The 19,306-nt window shown below is 41.1% G+C and overlaps 1 protein-coding gene and 1 long non-coding RNA gene across 3 annotated transcripts in view; one reads left to right on the top strand and one right to left on the bottom strand.

Annotated features, from left to right (window-relative positions):
- Positions 1-19,306, top strand: part of LOC131529878 (NACHT, LRR and PYD domains-containing protein 12-like) — an 81,462-nt gene that overhangs the window by 22,868 nt on the left and 39,288 nt on the right. The gene's annotated exons all lie outside the window — the stretch shown is intronic.
- LOC131529888 (uncharacterized) lies at positions 964-7,155 on the bottom strand. The gene is made up of 4 exons (XR_009268244.1): positions 7,097-7,155; positions 4,934-6,675; positions 3,248-3,348; positions 964-3,160 (listed from the first exon to the last, which is right to left on the bottom strand). It is a non-coding gene; the product is annotated as an uncharacterized LOC131529888 (long non-coding RNA).

Genomic DNA, 19,306 nt, shown 5'->3' with positions numbered 1-19,306 from the left:
AAAAAGGCGGGACGCCCCTCTATAGTGACAGCAGTGCTGCCGTGCAAAGACAAAACACCATAACTTTGTTTTTGGTCGAAAATGAGTTATTGATCATTTTGGGACATTAATGACCTCATTTATCATGTGTTAAGTATCATGGAGAAAAGCCCCGGAGAAACCAAGGCAGAACACAGTATAACATCAGTTACCGCGCTTTGATTTTGTTTTGGAAAGCTCAGATAAGTGACGGTGCTCTGCATATGTTTGCATTCGTTCGTCAATACTGTGCCGGCCTGGAGTTATACGGTATTCTGCCTTTGTTTTACTGTCCATTAAAGTCTGCCGCGTTTATTGTGTACTTCTATATCTGTCGGCACTTCATTAGACAAACAAATGAGAGAGACCGCGATCTAACAAACTGCTCCATATAAGCACTGTAAGCAATAACGATTCGATAACTTGGCACCAATAATTAATCGTAAATAATCTTTAAAGTGTTTTTTTTATATATAATGCAGATTATTCACTCCGTGTCAGTCTGGGGCTGCTCACTTCTGCACGTGATCCTCAAATGCCCTGACAGCGTATCACACACAAAATCAATAACTGTTCGCAATTAAATCCTTTTCCTTCCTTTTCTTGTAAGTCGACAAAATCCATTGCAATGAACGCCATCGGAGATGTTTAATTCACAATCATTCCCCAGCTAACCATAATACGTGATTGTTACGTAACTGCAACATAATTTGACAACCAAACTTTCGTTGTGACAACGTAACTAGTTACGTTGTGACAACTGGAAAAGTGAAATTCCCAGATACGTTGCTACAACGTAACTTCGTGACGTTGCCAGTAAGTAATCACGATGTTGTGACAACGTCGTGTGCTGGTACAAACTTGGTCATTTTCAGGGCGGACAGTTTGTGTCCTCATTTGCCCAATAAAGACGAAATATTTTATGAATGATGGACTCACACTCAATTAGGCAAATCCAGCTCTTTTATTTTGTTTTTGAAAACAGTACACATTATTATATTAATAGAAATGGAACAGAACATAGAACTCTATTTCTACAGGTAGGTCTACTGGCAGCGATCCTAAAGAAACAACAAAAGAACAGGTTAGTCGTTTTCATTTTAACTTTTAAATAAGAGTTAAGTGTTACAAGGCTAGTCTTTAAAAAAAAGAGAAACGAAGGCATAAGAATCTACTGAAAATGTGCCACGTAAGATAACCAGTGATCCTCAACGTTGTCAGAACGTCCTCATTACTAACTGACAACGTCACAAAGTTATGTTGTAGCAACGTATCCAGGAATTTCACTTTTCCGGTTGTCACAACGTAACTAGTTACGTTGTCACAACGAAAGTTTGGTCGTCAAATTACGTTGCAGTCACGTATTATGGTTAACTTATTTACGCTGCCACTAAGTCGCAATTACCTTGCTACGACTAAAGTTTGGTCTTCACACAGTGTTGTCCTAAATCATTTTATAACTGTTCAATGTCAAGAGATTGCATAGTAGCCTACTGGTGATGACTAGTTTAAAAGTCTATATTAAGTTGTGTTGCAAATTATCTTTACCTCCAATTCATAAACTGGCCTTACGGTTCCAAACGGCGTAATGATACCTTTCAAGGGCACTTAGCACATTTTAATAGTTTCGTTTTTTCTGCAGTCGAAGAAAGAAGCCTAATGTGTCAGTGATTCTCTCATTTTAAAGATTATCAAGAATTCTTTTATTTTCCCTGAATATTCAGTTATGTCCTTTTTTTATATTTGCATACAGTACATCTATTGTGTCTAGAATTATTGTAGAAAAACTGAGCACCTACAGTATGGAATGTGTATTTGTAGAGAATATTTCAGTACAGTCATCAAGTAAATGTTTTAGGAGTTGCAAAATTATATTTTGTTTCTTTCTCTCTCACAAACCAACATAACCTTCTCAAAATCTTCATTGCAGGTGCATAAATCCTATTCTTCAAATCACAAATGCGGGGATCTATTTAATTTTTCCAGAATTTAACTGTGGTATTTGTAGATAAGTTCATGTTGGAATGACCTCCTTATCTCAATTCAAGCAGCTTTAGCTTTGAGTCTTTAGCCATTTTCAAAAAATGTCTAAAGACACATCTTTTTTTATCAACACCTGACCAATTAATGGTATCACTTACCAATTGTATTCAGTTCAATTCTATTCTATTCAGTTTGATCGAATTTCAAATTCTAATCAAGCGTGCAAGTGGGATCTCACATTCTGATATGTCATGTGAAATCTCACATATAAGTTCTCATTCTTACAGTCGTGGTCAGAATTATTGGCACCCTTAGTAAATATGATCAAAGAAGCCTGTAAAAATAAATTTGTACTGTTTAAAATGTCACAGATCTGCCTGGAAGAGGATGTGTGTCTATATTGTCTATATACAAGGTGAGGAGGATAGTTTGAGTGGCCAACGACTCCAAAGATCTCTTGTCAGGTGAGCTCCAAACTCACCAAGCATTATAGGAGAGACTCAGAGCTGTTATTGTGGCAAAAGGAGATTGCAAAAAGTACTGAATAAAAGGGTGCCATTAACTGTGGCCAATGTGTATTAGAGAGAAAAAATACTCCTAATGAGCTTCCCCCCACCCCCTTTTTGATCTTTTATCAAAAAGGATTGACAATGCAGATTTATTTTTCACAGGCTTCTTTGTTCATATTTACCAAGGGTGTCAATAATTCTGACTATGACTGTATATATGCAAATGTGCAAAATTAGTTCATGATATGAATTTGTTCATTCACATGAGTTTCTTAATTTGTTATTTGTAGAATATGATTTGTGCACCTCAGCATTTTAAATGATGTAACTGTTGTGTTGTGTTTGTTAAAGAGAAAGAGTAAGAAAAAACATTTGGAACTCCTAAAAAAACAAAAACCCTTTTCTCTGTGACTTTAAATTTACTACCTGTAATACGCATGTGTCTATTCTTTACAACTACAAATTCCACTGTCACAGGTGCTCAGTTTTACTATAATAATACCTTAGAACATAATACCAATAATACTATAGAACATGGTAGTAGTCAGCCATCTATGCAAAAGCAGAGAGGTCAGTGTGGTGTACTGTAGATACAGCTGTCCAGGCCAACATCTGATGTACTGATGTCTTCAACTGGGAATCCAGAAAACCTGCAATAAAAACAGTACAGTTCAAAATCCATCATACATAACCAATATAACAGGACCGCCCAATCCTGTTCCTGGAGATCTACCCACCTGCAGAATTCAGATCTAACCCTGATCCAACACACCCGTCTGTAATTGTCAAACTGCTTTCATTGATGCGCTGTGAGGTAGATTTGTTGACAAGTTCCTCCCTAAAAGCACATTGATAAAACTGTATTTTCATAGTGGGTCATTTAAAGTCACTACATTGCCTTTTTAAATTATCTCATTAATAACTTTGCTAAATAATATTATTGTTATAATAAATAACATTGCTAACCTTATGAGAAAGGCATGTAACAGCGTTTTAGGTTCATTTACAGTAATTTACATTTGCATCATAAATACATACTCAGTCCCAAAGTGATCTTTAGTAAATGTGGTAAAAAGATTTCCAAACTGATTAATAATTTAATAGTAGTAGTATATAAAAAAAATTAATAAAATAGGGAGAAGGGAGAAACACAGCTAAACCCTCCATCTAAATCTTCTCAAACAAGTCAAAGGAGTATTAGTTCCTGTTCAAAAGTTATAGTACACAGGACAAAGAAATGAGGCATACAATCACCCCCTAAACCTTTTGCATCATCTGGCAGAGTTTTGCTTAAAAATAAATGTGACCTGTGCTGGCAAAATGAGTCTGAAATGCACATTTACATGCAAAAGTTCGAGTTACAGGCAAAAGAAGTGAAGGATGTCGATTTTGGTCGAATTTGAAGTTTTCACAAAAATTTGTTCATTAAGCCCTCTTCTAGCGATCTCAATGCTCCAAATAGTATTTAAACATCTAAATATATCTTTATTTGCATGTTTTCTGAGAGGAGTACCTTTTCTCCGCTCGTGCTGACTGTCATCCGAAGCGAGCTCATAACGGCGCTTCTGACGGCGTGCGATCCCGATAAATATACACAGAATTACAGTATTTAAGTATTCACGCAAACATAATCTGTTATGTCTTAAGTGAACGTTTGAGGAAATGTTGGGTAAAAACATCGGATGTGTGACATTATATTAGATCCGTGCAGTACAGTAGGTCTAATATACAGGCCGTCTGTCTCAATGCTAATCTAATAATAAAAGAAAAGAGGGAATCACTCGCTGCTCTTGATGAACTGCTTTTGTAATCAATTTATTCATAATGAACGCACTAAAGTGATTTTTACATTTGATTATTTGTTTTACTTACCTGAATGCTTTTGTTTAGATGTAAAATGAAAAAAGTAATACATTATTTGTTTCTTTCCTGTATGTATGCATGTATGTGTATATATATATAGTATTGTTTTTTTGCATTGGTTCATATTAATAACAGCAAAGATAGAATAAAAAATAGCTAAATTGTGATTTATTAATCTAGTAATGATTATTAAGAAAAGAATTGGGTGGAAAGAATTAATGTTGCTAGGTGATTTTGCTTTGGAACCTTCAGAAAACTTTAAATCAGTTTTTCTCAAAATGGTCTTTGCTGACTTTATCAACTTCAAGCGGGAGTAGCTGTCATTTTTCGTCCGATTCTAACAACTCGCATATCATTTTGAAGGTCTTTTATTGGAGAATGTAATTAAAAAAAAGTGACTCATTTTTGAAAATGTGTTCATTTTGACTCATTTTGCCAGCACAGGCCACAAATGGTGAAATCTCGATACAAGTAATTCAGAGAACAGGTAAACCTTGTTCATTTACATTTATTACCATCACTGTAACAATACAAAGCTGGTTGAAAATCTGCAAACTTACCTTTTAGGGCAATGATTACAATATAAGGATTATTTGGCAGCTTTGTATGTTTATCTAGTTGCCATCATCTGAAGTCTTTGTGAGTGCTAGCGTCTTCTGAAGTCTTCACACGCCAGGCTGGATCCAAACTGGAACTGGTGTAATCTCTAGTAACCTTGGGATGGACATCCCGAGATATAAACAGGAAACCAAAAGGAGAAAGATTAGAATAGCTGCTGTTCATATTATTTCAGACAAAAGATTATTTATTTCATCACATATAACTGAAGTGCAAGGTTATGAGATGTTTTCTGTGTGAATATGTTAAAATGTAATTTGGAGTTGTGTCACTGGTGTTACCGTTTAACAAAAAACATTTATTTTGAAATAAAAATCACACTGATGACATCACTTGACTTCCTTCTTCCCATTTCCTGAAGATCTTTGAAGAAAGGCCTATGATGTTTAATGCACTGTATCTTTTCAGTTATCAGAAATTTTCTCATTTTTTCTCATGATTTCATATGAGGCTTTTAGTTGAAGTCACTGGTGTGACCTACTTTATTGTTAGGGAAATGTAAAAAAAATAGAATACAAATGGATTAAACTACTTAATTTAGTGAGTGAGTATACTATGATTGACAACAAGTGGTTTGATATCTTGCAGCAGACATTTTGTAAAATGCATTTTTCATGAAATCTGTCACTGGTGTTACTGTCACTGGTGTTACCTTCCTTATGGGTAACACCAGTGAAGATCAGTTTACATTTATGTTCTTTTACTAACTGCTTTCACTAAATGCCAAATGTATGCCGAATGTAACAATTTAGTCTCATCTATTAATTATAGCTGAAGAATAAGGATCTTTGGTCTAATGTATGTCACTGGTGTTACCGTGTTTTTTTTTCTGTCACGTTACATAAATTTTTTATTAGGAAATTCTAGTTTTATTCCGCAAGGATGCATTAAATTGATCAAAAACGAGTGTAAAGTTTTGTTTCAACTAATGCTGTTCTTTTGAAATTTCTATTCATCAAAGAATCCTGAAGAAAAAAAAACACGCACAAAAATATTGTGCAGCACAACTGTTTTCAACATTGATAATAATCAGAAATGTGTCTTGAGGAGCAAATCAGTATATTAGAATAATTTCTGAAGGATCATGTGACACCGAAGACTGGAGTAATGATGCTGAAAATTCAGCTTTGATCACAGGAAAAAATTACATTTTACAATATATTCACACAGAAAACAGCTATTTTAATTTGTAATAATATTTCACAGTATTACTGTTTTTACTGTTTTTTTTAAATCAGCATTTTTTTTAATAAATTGAGCCTTTGTGAGCATTAGCCATATGGTTCATTGTGCCTAGGAGATGTTGTCCGACAGGAGGTCCGCTCTAAGTCTGGGGTGCAGGCCATCAACATGGAAGAATGTAGGAATATAACAAGCAATTTGTCACAGAGACAACAATATTTAGTATACAATGCCAGCCAGGTTTATTACAAGGAACCAAGCTAGAGCAGGTGAAATGTAGAAAAGAGAAAGAAGAATATACAGAAAATATTTTTTTAACATAATTTGCTTCTAGGTTTACTTATTTAATATTGCTCATACTTCTTACTTGTGGATGTCAAAGCCCTCTTAAAATTAAGAAGCTTCACCTGTTCACTTGTGTTCCTTACTTCTCCGTCTGCGGCTCCCTTCAGAAATTGTGAAATCTTGGAGCCTCCCATGTTGCAGTGTTTTCGTTTTTCTTCTGAAATCACAGAACGGTTTATCATCAATATTTGTTGACCATGAGATCAAAATACGTTTGAACTAGATTCAGTTAACTGTCCCGCTGATGTAAGTGACGTCACCGATTAACGGTACAGTAGGTTAAATAAATGAGCCTGTTTCCAATCAACCACTGAAAAATTACCAGTAAAACTTTTACAGAACTGTCAAAACCTCTCATCTACACATAAAGATGTGATTAAAATCCCAAACTTTCAAAAAGAGCTCAGTCTATGGAGTTAGCCTGTCCTCTGAAAACGGCTAAGATGCTAATGGACTTGTAAGGAGACACTAAACCATTTCTATGAACTAATTTCACCAGAAGCGACTCAAATACAAGCAAGAGAGGAGTCAGGAATAGTTATATTTAATATTTGTGAGATTTTAGGGACTAAACTTACCGAAAACAGTAAAAACAGCAGCGAGAAACGGAGCTTCCTGCTGGTCAGTCCTTGTGTTGACGCCCCGTTACCATGACAACTCCCTCCGCTCCAGTGTTCAGCACGCACGCATTTAAAACACGTCACAGTCACGCAGAATTTACATAGATAATCATATAAAATTAGAACATTACATAAATAAATAACTTAATCTAATTAAATGATTATTAAATCATACTGCACACGATCGTCGGATAAAGCAGCACTTTTATAGTTTAAGTGTTTTTTTTGTTTTTTTTTAAATGAACACTCAACCACCTTATTTCATTAGAAAGCCTGCTTGCATGTAGACCAGGGGTGGGCAATTAATTTTCCTAAGGGGCCACAAGAGAAACTTGGGCAGTTTAGTCGATTATTTATTTAAAAAAAAAAATGAAATAAAATAAAATAAATAAAACTGTAGATGAATGAAAATGTCAAGCACAATATTTTATGAACGTTCACAAAAACAGTTTTGAAATTGTGCATTTTTTTTACAGTGTTTCAAAAACTAGCATCACAACTTTGGACAAAAAAAAAGCAAAGACCAGCATCACATTAAAGCAATTCCAGCGTTATTGACATTACATTCGCAGTCAAAACATAAATTTAATATTAGGCCTCGGATTTTGTGTAATTTCTATTCTTGGGCCATGATTGTCCCTTGAACTTGAATATTTGTATTAATTTGTTCTGGTTTGTTTACTGTTTTTCACCTCTGTCCTTTTAATACATATTAATTGATAATGTCTTCTACTGCTGTAGTATTTAGGCTGTAGTATTTTAGTGTTTTGAGAATTACATATCACAAATCAGTGACTATACTTTGAGTTTTTCTTTTTCTTTTTCAGTTTTGTGGTGTGAAGAACTAGATGTGTTATGGTAAATTAAATATGTTAATAAGAGTGTTTCATGGTTTGTGGTTTCTGTGTCTTATGCACCATTTCTGCATGAAATAGGTAAACGTAACTAAGTAAACTTCATTTAAACATTTTTGCATATACAATGAACTCTGTTTATACGTGATAAGTCGATACCTATGCATTTAAAATTAGTCAATAACTGATTTTGGTTATTGTCTCAATCCAGTGTGCAAATGTTTAATCGGGTTGAAAAACCATAGATAGAATTGTGATCACTTGTAGATATTATAAGGACAGTTATGCACTTGTTTTGTCTTAATAGGCCTACTGCATTTTACAAATGGGAGAAAACCCTAAATATTCTTTGACCAATAGTGTCAAAGTAGTGTCAATAGTTTTACAAAGCACTGTTGCAGGTGGGTGTTGAATATGCTGAAAGCTTTAGATGTCTGATGCATGAAGTCTAAAAGTGTGTGTATTTTTCATTGTACATCTATGAAATGTGCGGGGATGTCTCCCTCTAAGGAGGGTTTTCCTGGAAATGAATTTGATAAAAAAGTCAAAATTGTTTATAGCAAATGGATAAATATTTGTTACTTTTTGTAAAATTACGTTTTCTCACAAACGTACCGCATAGCAATAAAATCTTTAAAAGAAATGCAGTTTAATTAAATTATGGCGTAAGACGTTGCAGACTAAAAACGCGCACACAGCGACATGTTCTGGTAATTAAATTATGGGCTAGTGACGTTGCAGTTACGTTGCCAGTAAGTCATGAAATTACCAAATTATTACGAATAGAGGACCTGTCTGGGACGTTTTTGGTTATCTTGTTATGTTATGAGGACGTACTGACGACGTTGTGAGTTAGTAATGGGTTGGTAATGGAAATACGAGCATACGACGTTGTGGTAACGTTGTCTGTTGGTAAGTCATTAAATTACCAAAAATTACGAATAAATTACGTAACTGTTACGTCGTGTGTTAGCTGGGTCGGAGCATTATTCCTGCTGGCGTTCACATCAATCCACAAGTCGTTCTTATAGGTTAAGCTATTTTCATTCAGTTTGATGTAAAAGCAATAGGCTAAGTATATCCTTTAATGTTAGCGAACATTGCAAATAAATTGTCTGCAAAACGGTATCCACTCGTGTTTAACTTTGTCTGGTTGTTATGGTCAGAAAGATAAAAAGAATCACATTTCTAGATGTTATAGCCAATGATCACTAGATTTTATCCAGATGTTACTATAATGATTCTGTAAATGGTGATCAGCATCCAAATATTGTTTATAATGTGGAAGTTACTGTCTTTTGCCTTAGCGTGACATCTCACTTTTTGCAGACAGTGCAAAAGCAGAGTACAATATCAATATAGACGTAAAAATCAAGTTTGAGATCATTTTCATTAAAACATCTAATTGCCAGATTCCCAGTGTCCTACCTATAATAATTTTTTCTGTACAAATACAAATCTTTAAAGCCAGTTTTCTAAGTTTCACACTCTAGCGAGTTTCACTCTGGAGCAGAGCAGCCGTCCACCTGTCTCTCAAGTGGCCACGCCCTTAATTATGCAGAACTTTAAGGCTTAATATAATTTAAACGGATGAGTTATAAAAAAATTCACCCCCCTCACAGTTGTCACGAAGGGCAACATTAGCTATATAGACCAAAATAATTTTTTGTACCAGGCTGTAAACATGTTTTTTTCTGCTGTAAAGTTGGGCATTTTAACATGGAGAGTCTATGTGATTGACTCCCTTTTGGAGCCAGCCTCCAGCGGCCAGTCGATGAATTGCAGTTTTAGTCACTTCCGTGTTGGTTTCAAGAGAGAGAGCGGGAGGTTGCCGCTTGGTATAATCTACAACACTGTTGCCGAGACTTGAGCTATAGGTGAATTGTCCACAGGAATCTCCTTTGATTCTACCATTGAGGATATAAAGACCTAAAGTTTGACAAAGGTGGGCTACCTCTTTCCCCTGCCTGTTGACTCCAGTATCCTGGTTATTTCTTCTAGGTAGAGTACTGAAGAGATCTTGGGGTAAATGTGTGAACAGATGTTTATCTCCCGAGTTATCAATATAGTCTAATTCTGAACCAGTTCCAGCATTTAGATCTCTGCATAGTAAAATTTTCCCCAGAGTTTGATATTGATTAGTTTCTCCCTGTAAAGTGTGAAATACTTCGTGGTCGTAGTATGGGGAATCTGATGGAGGAATATAAACTCCACAGATAAAAAGGTCTTTATTAGGGGTGCTCCGATTGATCAATTACCGATCACTATCGGCCGATAATCGCTTGGGGATGTTTGATCGGCGATCTCTAAAAAGGCCGATCTCTAGCTGATGATGCGCCTGGCTTGAGAGATTTGGCACGACATGCAGCGGGTGAAATAATTATAATGCTGAAGGAGAGGTATAATTCATATTTTTTCATGAAATAACTTATAATGTAATTTGCAGTGCGCGCGTGCACACACACACCACACAGGTTCACATCCGTTTGCAGTGGCTGCGGTCCGGCGGTGCATTCCAGGAGCGGTGCGTCTGCAGCGGAGCAGAGATCGTCCCCACTGCAGGCGCTGAATTAAAGTAACAGCGCATTGTTTGCAGTAAATATGAACATGGATTGACACGAAAATGTAATAATAACAATAACACCATAAATGCTTATAATTAAAGTCTACTGTGTTTCACAGTCAACACGTAAGGCTTTTTGGCTAGGTTTAAAGGGAAAGAGCACTTTTAGATAAACAAGGCAATAATAAATGGTACTCTTGGAGGTAGAAAAACAAAGTTCTTTGTGAACCGCAGGATTGCTTGTAAGAAAGATTTAAATGCAAAAGGAAAGGCAGTAGATCTGACTGTTTCTGTCAATGGTAAGTCTGTGATAACGTAAGAAAAGTAGTTTAAATGTTTTGCCACTTGAGCAACTTAATATATAAATCTAGAAGTAAATGCAAAAGTAAAAAGCATTGAATAATGTGTTGCTTTGCTTATATTTATTGTTTAAATACATCTAAGAAAGATTGTATTACTGTACTGTGTAAAAATAATAATCACAATGCTGAAAAAGTATTTTCAGTGACAATGTTCGGATTTGAAATGAAAATAATGTAAATGTTTGTGGTAAACCGCCACGGATCAGTTGCAGACTCCTGTGTGAAAGCACAGTCAGTGCTGCTTCTGCACCGCTTGCGTATCGTGTAATAAAAAGAAGGCTTTAAATAGATTGGTATCGGTGATCGGATCGGCAGATACTGCTTTCTGTGATCGGCCTCAAAAATCCTGACCGGAGCACCGCTAGTCTTTATCTAGAACTCCAAAGCTTTTATCCAGTTTTAACCAAATGTGATTTCTGTCTTGCTGTACTGGTGATGTGAAAGGGGTAAGGTCATTTATCCATATGACTAAACCTCCAGAATCTCTACCACGTTGCTGGACACTGAGTGGACACATCTGATCACACCATGTTTCTGTGAGAATTAGGATGTCAACTAGGGCTGTGAGATTAATCGAAATCGAACCGCAATTTTTACTAATCGCAAAGCCTGCGATGTGGACGCGATATTCTCTGTTCCAGATCAAACGCAAATGCATGACTGCCAGCCTTGAGTGGCGCAAAAATAATATATAAAGCATGAGCGAGTGAGATTATGGCATCTACAAGGTCAGATCAATAGTCAGGCAAAGTAATACTAAAGAAAATTTTATGTAATATGAGATTACTTCGGCTTCGAAATGACAGACACTGAACAAAAAAGGTTAATTTGCAAGAGTTGTGCCACAATGCAAAAGAGCTCCATTATCGGTTCTGCTTTTAGTACTGGAGAGTAAAATATACATTTTCTTATTTGTTTTTATTAGTACATGAACATTATCTTACACATTTTATCTCCCCAATAGATTCTAATTTGAAATAAGTTTATGATGCATGTTCGCTATTCCCAATTCAGTAGACCGCACACACAGCCTGTGTCTCTGAATGCTTCTCATACTCGCTCCTCTCTGCCTCACGCGGATCCCGCATCTCACGCACGAGCCTTTTACACTTGCCGCACACACGCAGACTGTTTCGTCTTGCGCCTCCGCACGAGTGCATCTGGCAGTATGGACAAGGCTTGACGCACGCGCGCAACCTGTGTCAGCTGGCGCCTGGCTCCGTGTTTGAAACAAATGTGAATTCAGTCTAACTGCTTTGCTAATTTCATTTGGATGAAATGAAACATTTAGCACATTTTCCACTTGTTCTTAAAATCCCAGATACTTAAAAATGAATAAATCAGCCTATGTAACCTATGTAATACTTGAATAATTGACTAAAGTAATACAGTTTTTTATTTACACAAAATAAACAAATCTTTCTGGTGAAATTCAGTAATTAAGTAAATTCTAGTAGTAATACCATTATAATCTTCCCTGCTGGAAAAACAATAGAACCCCTCCCAAAACACAATAGAAAATGTAATGGGTTATAATTATAAAGGGTTATATTGGGAATTGTATTGGTTTTAATATAATGGTGTCTACTGGCATTTGATGGATTCTATTGGTGGGATGTAATCTGGCAGATGGGAACCAATAGAACAACAGTAATTCCTATTGCAATAATGCCCAAAACACACTACAAAAAATAATTTTGTAATGGTTTTAATGGAAACCATAAGAATTTCTGTGATGGTTTCTATTGTTTTTTTCAGCAGAGAACAATACCCATACTGTGCCGCACACTATTGACATTATTGAGCTGAAGCTTGACTTTGCAAAATTAAAATCGCAAATCAAATCGCAATCGCAATATCTGTCAAAAAAATCGCAATTAGATATTTTCCCCAAATCGCACAGCCTTAATGTCAACGTTTGTGATGCTATTTAAAAAATCTGTGTTTGTGCTTTTTAGACCCTGAATATTCCAAAAGCTAATATTTAAAATTTGTATATGATCGGCGATTAACTAGTACTGCTGTTTATCTGGAGGCAAAACCCAAAAGAAAAAAAATAAAATACTTTTTTATAAATAAAATAAAATGAATATTAAAATAAAACAAAACAAAACAAAATAACAAAGTAATAATAATAATAGAGCAAGTAATAAGGTAGTCAAACTGATTAAAATAAATCATTGTGAATAGTGACTAAAACTAATAAAAAATACTCAAAAAATAATCATTGTTGTGATCAATCATTGTAGATTTCAGCTGAGCATTTTGTTGCAGAAGGTTTAGCAGTGGTTTAATTTCTCCCACATCACTAATGGACAGTTCCTAAACCGCTGCTGCTGAAGGTGTCTGCTGTGATAGTACCTGAGCGTAGCTGGGTCTCTGCTGGGACGGGCCTTCAGTGTACGGCTGCCTCTCTTGCTGTCTGTGAGACCAGCCTGAAGTCATGGGTAGTCTGTGAAGGTCTTGTGGTGGTCTTGAGGAGATGAAGGTCCAGATGGCTCGAACGGTTGCATTCTCACATTTCTTTTTGCTCCTTTATAGCCGGTTGTTGGGAAGCGTCCAAGAGCAACATCTTTGATAGCTTTGGCAAAAATCCTGACTCCATCCTGATTCAGAGATCATCACTAGTGAGCAGTTCATGAACACGTTTAGTGTTTCTGCAGTGGAGCGCTAGAACTGTCTGGGGTTCAATGTTGTTTCCGATCGAGTCCATCAGAAGAACTACTGAGGCCGGAGGGGCTGGTGTTCTGTGGGACGGCGGCGGTGTGTGAGTGCGCTCCTTCACTGTGTCTGGAGGAGCTGTGTGACGTCACTTCATGATGGAGTTGTGAACTACTCTCGGAGCAGCTGTTGCTGGGAGATTCACTTTCCCTGTTTTTCAGCTGTAAACACATTGCAGTCTGTTCTTTCAGCTTTTCTTTTAACTCGTGGATGTTTTCCGTGAACTTTCTTTCTCTCTGTATTGAGTCCTCTTTCTTTCATTTTTGTGCAATTCCTTAATTTCAGCCTTAAGGTTATTGATGGCAAATTCATCTGGGCGGCTCAGGATTAGCTGCTTTAATTCTGACACCTCCATCTCTAGAAGTGTCACGAATCCAGTCTGCACTTCCGTTCACTCACCACTAGAGGTCACCCGCTCACCACATGGACTTTCACACCACACATCACATGGACTCCATTTCCCATCATTCTTTGCACTAACGACACACAGCTCCTTGCACTGATCACACACAGCTGATTCCCATTTGCACACAGTATTTAGCCATGGACTTTCTCTGCCTCAGTGCCGAGTATCGTATGCACTACCGCTGCCCTACAGAGCCTGTTAGTTTGCCTAGCCTAGCCTAGCCTAGCCTTGCCTTGCCTTGCCTTGCCTTTGTTGGATTGTGTTTTCCCCTGCCTGGTCTATCGCTGACGTTGTTGGATTACCTCTCCTGTCTCGCCCCTTTGGATACTGTTCGCTGATCGTCGACCCACGCTTGCCCTAAGTTTTACTCTTTGTCTTGTCCCTGCAATAGGGAGGCCGTCAATGAACTCTCGTTCTGTCCTGTCACGGCTATGGAGGCCATCAATGAACTCTCGTTCTGTCCTGTCACGGCTATGGAGGCCGTCAATGAACTCTCGTTCTGTCCTGTCACGGCTATGGAGGCCGTCAATGAACTCTCGTTCTGTCCTGTCACGGCTATGGAGGCTGTCAATGAACTCTCGTTCTGTTCTGTCACTGCTATAAGAACGACCTATGAACTTCCTGTGTTCCCTACCCCAGTCCTTGTGTCTGTGCATGTTCTGTCTTCTCCCTGTGTCTCCTTCCTCCCTAGGTCCCAGGCTCTGCTGTGGGTTCCTGCTCCATCGTGGTGGGCTCCTGCTCTATCTGCGCCACCGTGGTGGTCTTCGGGTCCGTCTGCTCCACTCTGGTGGTCTTCTGCTCCACCTGTTCCACCCGCTCCGCTGTGGTGGTCCACTATCTGGCTCTGGTGGTCGTCTGGTCCGCCCTGGTGGGCTCGTGTTCTGTCGGCTCCGCCCTGGTGGGCTCAACCTCCGTCTGGTCCGCCCTGGTGGGCTCGTGTTCTGTCGGCTCCGCCCTGGTGGGCTCCAGTCCCGTCGGCTCCGCCCTGGTGGGCTCCAGTCCCGTCCACTCTGCCCTGGCTTCCTGCTCTGCCGGCTCTACCTCGGTCCCAGATCACTCCCTTGCCACAAGGACCTGGCCCTCCATCCCTCCCCCTGTTCCGCCTCCGCTCCACCTCCCTCCTGGATCATAGACTGTGTGGAGCGTCTGGAAGCCGCTCTTAGGGGGGGGGGCTCTGTCACGAATCCAGTCTGCACTTCCGTTCACTCACCACTAGAGGTCACCCGCTCACCACATGGACTTTCACACCACACATCACATGGACTCCATTTCCCATCATTCTTTGCACTAACGACACACAGCTCCTTGCACTGATCACACACAGCTGATTCCCATTTGCACACAGTATTTAGCCATGGACTTTCTCTGCCTCAGTGCCGAGTATCGTATGCACTACCGCTGCCCTACAGAGCCTGTTAGTTTGCCTAGCCTAGCCTAGCCTAGCCTTGCCTTGCCTTGCCTTGCCTTGCCTTTGTTGGATTGTGTTTTCCCCTGCCTGGTCTATCGCTGACGTTGTTGGATTACCTCTCCTGTCTCGCCCCTTTGGATACTGTTCGCTGATCGTCGACCCACGCTTGCCCTAAGTTTTACTCTTTGTCTTGTCCCTGCAATACCTGTTTGCCATTGTTTGACCCTGCCTGTTATGACCACGTCTCTGCCTAATAAAAGCCTGCACATGGATCCGCACGCCTCTCATCTCGTCAGCCCCGTTACAGAATACTCGGCCACACAAGGATCCAGCGGCTTTTCACGCGGACATTGGCCAGGTATGAATGTGGCTAGCCTATTATTAGCCCTCGAGCAGGGCACGCGATCGCTCGAGGACTATGTGCAAGAGTATTTAAATGTCGCTTATTTTTCTGATCTGCCAGACTGTGCCCTGATAGACTTTTTCTGTGACAGCATTAATCAGCCACTAAAATCAGAGCTTATTTGTAAGGGTCCACGTTCTTCACTCAGTCAGTTTTTAGATTATGCTCTGTTATATGTTGGCTCTTCATTTACTGTGGGTGTTGCGGAGGAGGAAAATAACACCGCGTTTGTGACTAAAATGGCAGCCACAACAACACCTCGTCAAGTCACCACTGATTGTCACGAATCAAGCCAAGACACAGCTGATCTTCATGAGCTAAGTCAAGTCACCGTTGATCGCCACGAATCAAGCCAAGTCAAAGCTAATCTTCACAAGCTAAGTCAAGTCACCGTTGATCGTCACGAATCAAGCCAAGTCAAAGCTAATCTTCATGAGTCAAGCCAAGTCAGAGCTGATCTTCATGAGTTAAGTCAAGTCACCGTTGATCGTCACGAATCAAGCCAAGTCAAAGCTAATCTTCATGAGTCAAGCCAAGTCAGAGCTGATCTTCATGAGCGAAGTCAAGTCACAGTTGCTGTTAAAGAGCCCAGTCCAATCACAGTTGGTCGTCATCAACCGAGTCACCTCTCAGCTGTCCGTCCAGAGTCACAGCACGTCTCAGCTGTCCGTCCAGAGTCACAGCACGTCACAGCTGTCCGTCCAGAGTCACAGCACGTCACAGCTGTCCGTCCAGAGTCACAGCACGTCACAGCTGTCCGTCCAGAGTCTCAGCACGTCACAGCTGTCCGTCCAGAGTCTCAGCACGTCTCAGCTGATCTCCTAAAGTCAGGTCACGTCTCAGCTGATCTCCTAAAGTCAAGTCACGACACAGCTGCTCGTCCAGAGTCACAGCAGCATGACACAGCTGCTCGTCCAGAGTCACAGCAGCATGACACAGCTGCTCGTCCAGAGTCACAGCAGCATGACACAGCTGTTCGTCCAGAGTCACAGCGTCACGTCTCCGCTGACCTTCCAGAGTCACAGCGTCACGTCTCCGCTGACCTTCCAGAGTCACAGCGTCACGTCTCCGCTGACCTTCCAGAGTCACAGCGTCACGTCTCCGCTGACCTTCCAGAGTCGGGTCACGTCCGGGCTGACACACTCAGATCATCAAGGTCAGTCTTTCATTATCCCAGTCTGATATCCAGTGTGAGGGATTCACCGCTGGTGTCTGCACGCACAGCTGGTATCCCCAAACTCACTCACTCTAACCCTCCTGTTCCTGAACTGATTCCCCTGTCTGAAACACTTCCCCTGATGGGGATCGCATTTTGGTGTGTTTGGGCTGCATACACCACCACAGAACTCCCAGAGGTGGCGGCGTCCACTATGATGTCTCTAGAGGTGGCGGCTGACGCTGCAGAACCTCCTGAGGTAGTGGCGCTCACTGCTGTGTTCCCTGAAGTGATGGTGCCCGCTGCAGTTTCTCCAGAGGTGGCGGTACATGCTGCAGAACCTCCCGACGCAGCGGTGCTCACTTCGGCCCCTTGTATGGTGGTGGCGCCCAGTAATGTACTCTCAACCTGTTGTGTTACGGTCGAAGAGACCATTACTGAACTTTCCCTGTGTCCTGTGTTTACCACTGTAGAACCTCCAGAGGTGGCGGCGGCCGCCGCAGAACCTCCAGAGGTGTCAGCAGTAGCTGTCAATAAACTCTCGTTCTGTCCTGTCACGGCTAGGGAGGCCGTCAATGAACTCTCGTTCTGTCCTGTCACGGCTATGGAGGCCATCAATGAACTCTCGTTCTGTCCTGTCACGGCTATGGAGGCCGTCAATGAACTCTCGTTCTGTCCTGTCACGGCTATGGAGGCCGTCAATGAACTCTCGTTCTGTCCTGTCACGGCTATGGAGGCTGTCAATGAACTCGCTCTGTTCTGTCACTGCTATAAGAACGACCATGAACTTCCTGTGTTCCCTACCCCAGTCCTTGTGTCTGTGCATGTTCTGTCTTCTCCCTGTGTCTCCTTCCTCCCTAGGTCCCAGGCTCTGCTGTGGGTTCCTGCTCCATCGTGGTGGGCTCCTGCTCTATCTGCGCCACCGTGGTGGTCTTCGGGTCCGTCTGCTCCGCTCTGGTGGTCTTCTGCTCCACCTGTTCCACCCACTCCGCTGTGGTGGTCCACTATCTGGCTCTGGTGGTCGTCTGGTCCGCCCTGGTGGGCTCAACCTCCGTCTGGTCCGCCCTGGTGGGCTCGTGTTCTGTCGGCTCCGCCCTGGTGGGCTCAACCTCCGTCTGGTCCGCCCTGGTGGGCTCGTGTTCTGTCGGCTCCGCCTGGTGGGCTCCAGTCCCGCCGGCTCCGCCCTGGTGGGCTCCAGTCCCGTCCACTCTGCCCTGGCTTCCTGCTCTGCCGGCTCTACCTCGGTCCCAGATCACTCCCTTGCCACAAGGACCTGGCCCTCCATCCCTCCCCCTGTTCCGCCTCCGCTCCACCTCCCTCCTGGATCATAGACTGTGTGGAGCGCCTGGAAGCCGCCTAGGGGGCTCTGTCACGAATCCAGTCTGCACTTCCGTTCACTCACCACTAGAGGTCACCCGCTCACCACATGGACTTTCACACCACACATCACATGGACTCCATTTCCCATCATTCTTTGCACTAACGACACACAGCTCCTTGCACTGATCACACACAGCTGATTCCCATTTGCACACAGTATTTAGCCATGGACTTTCTCTGCCTCAGTGCCGAGTATCGTATGCACTACTGCTGCCCTACAGAGCCTGTTAGTTTTCCTTGCCTAGCCTAGCCTAGCCTAGCCTTGCCTTGCCTTGCCTTTGTTGGATTGTGTTTCCCCCTGCCTGGACTATCGCTGACGTTGTTGGATTACCTCTCCTGTCTCGCCCCTTTGGATACTGTTCGCTGATCGTCGACCCACGCTTGCCCTAAGTTTTACTCTTTGTCTTGTCCCTGCAATACCTGTTTGCCATTGTTTGACCCTGCCTGTTATGACCACGTCTCTGCCTAATAAAAGCCTGCACATGGATCCGCACGCCTCTCGTCTCGTCAGCCCCGTTACAAGAAGAGCCATTTTCTCAGGAAGACACCGGAGATAACTGGACGCATGTGTGCCTGCTCAGTCATCAGTTCATCAGATGTGACCGGAGGTGTGCTGACCGGAGAGCAGGGCAGCAGTTCATTCTCATCTTCAGATTCGTCTTTAACACTGCAAGGTGTTTCCTCCTCAACTGTCTGCTTTAAAAGGGGAAATGATTTTTCAAAAGCTTGGAGACTAGCTTCATTCCCTTGAATTAAGACCGTTCCACTGTTGTACAGATTGATGGATTAGAAATGGGAAGAGTGGTCAGATCTGACTTCCTTTACAGATTCCCTTCTTCTTAGTGTGGGGGAAATGTTCACTAATAACTCTTTTCCATATGTGGTTCCTCTCTGTATAGAAGATCAAGTTTGTCC

This window comes from Onychostoma macrolepis, chromosome 22 (assembly GCF_012432095.1).
Source record: "Onychostoma macrolepis isolate SWU-2019 chromosome 22, ASM1243209v1, whole genome shotgun sequence".
Taxonomy (NCBI): domain Eukaryota; kingdom Metazoa; phylum Chordata; class Actinopteri; order Cypriniformes; family Cyprinidae; genus Onychostoma; species Onychostoma macrolepis.
This window is presented reverse-complemented; position numbering and strand designations above follow the sequence as displayed.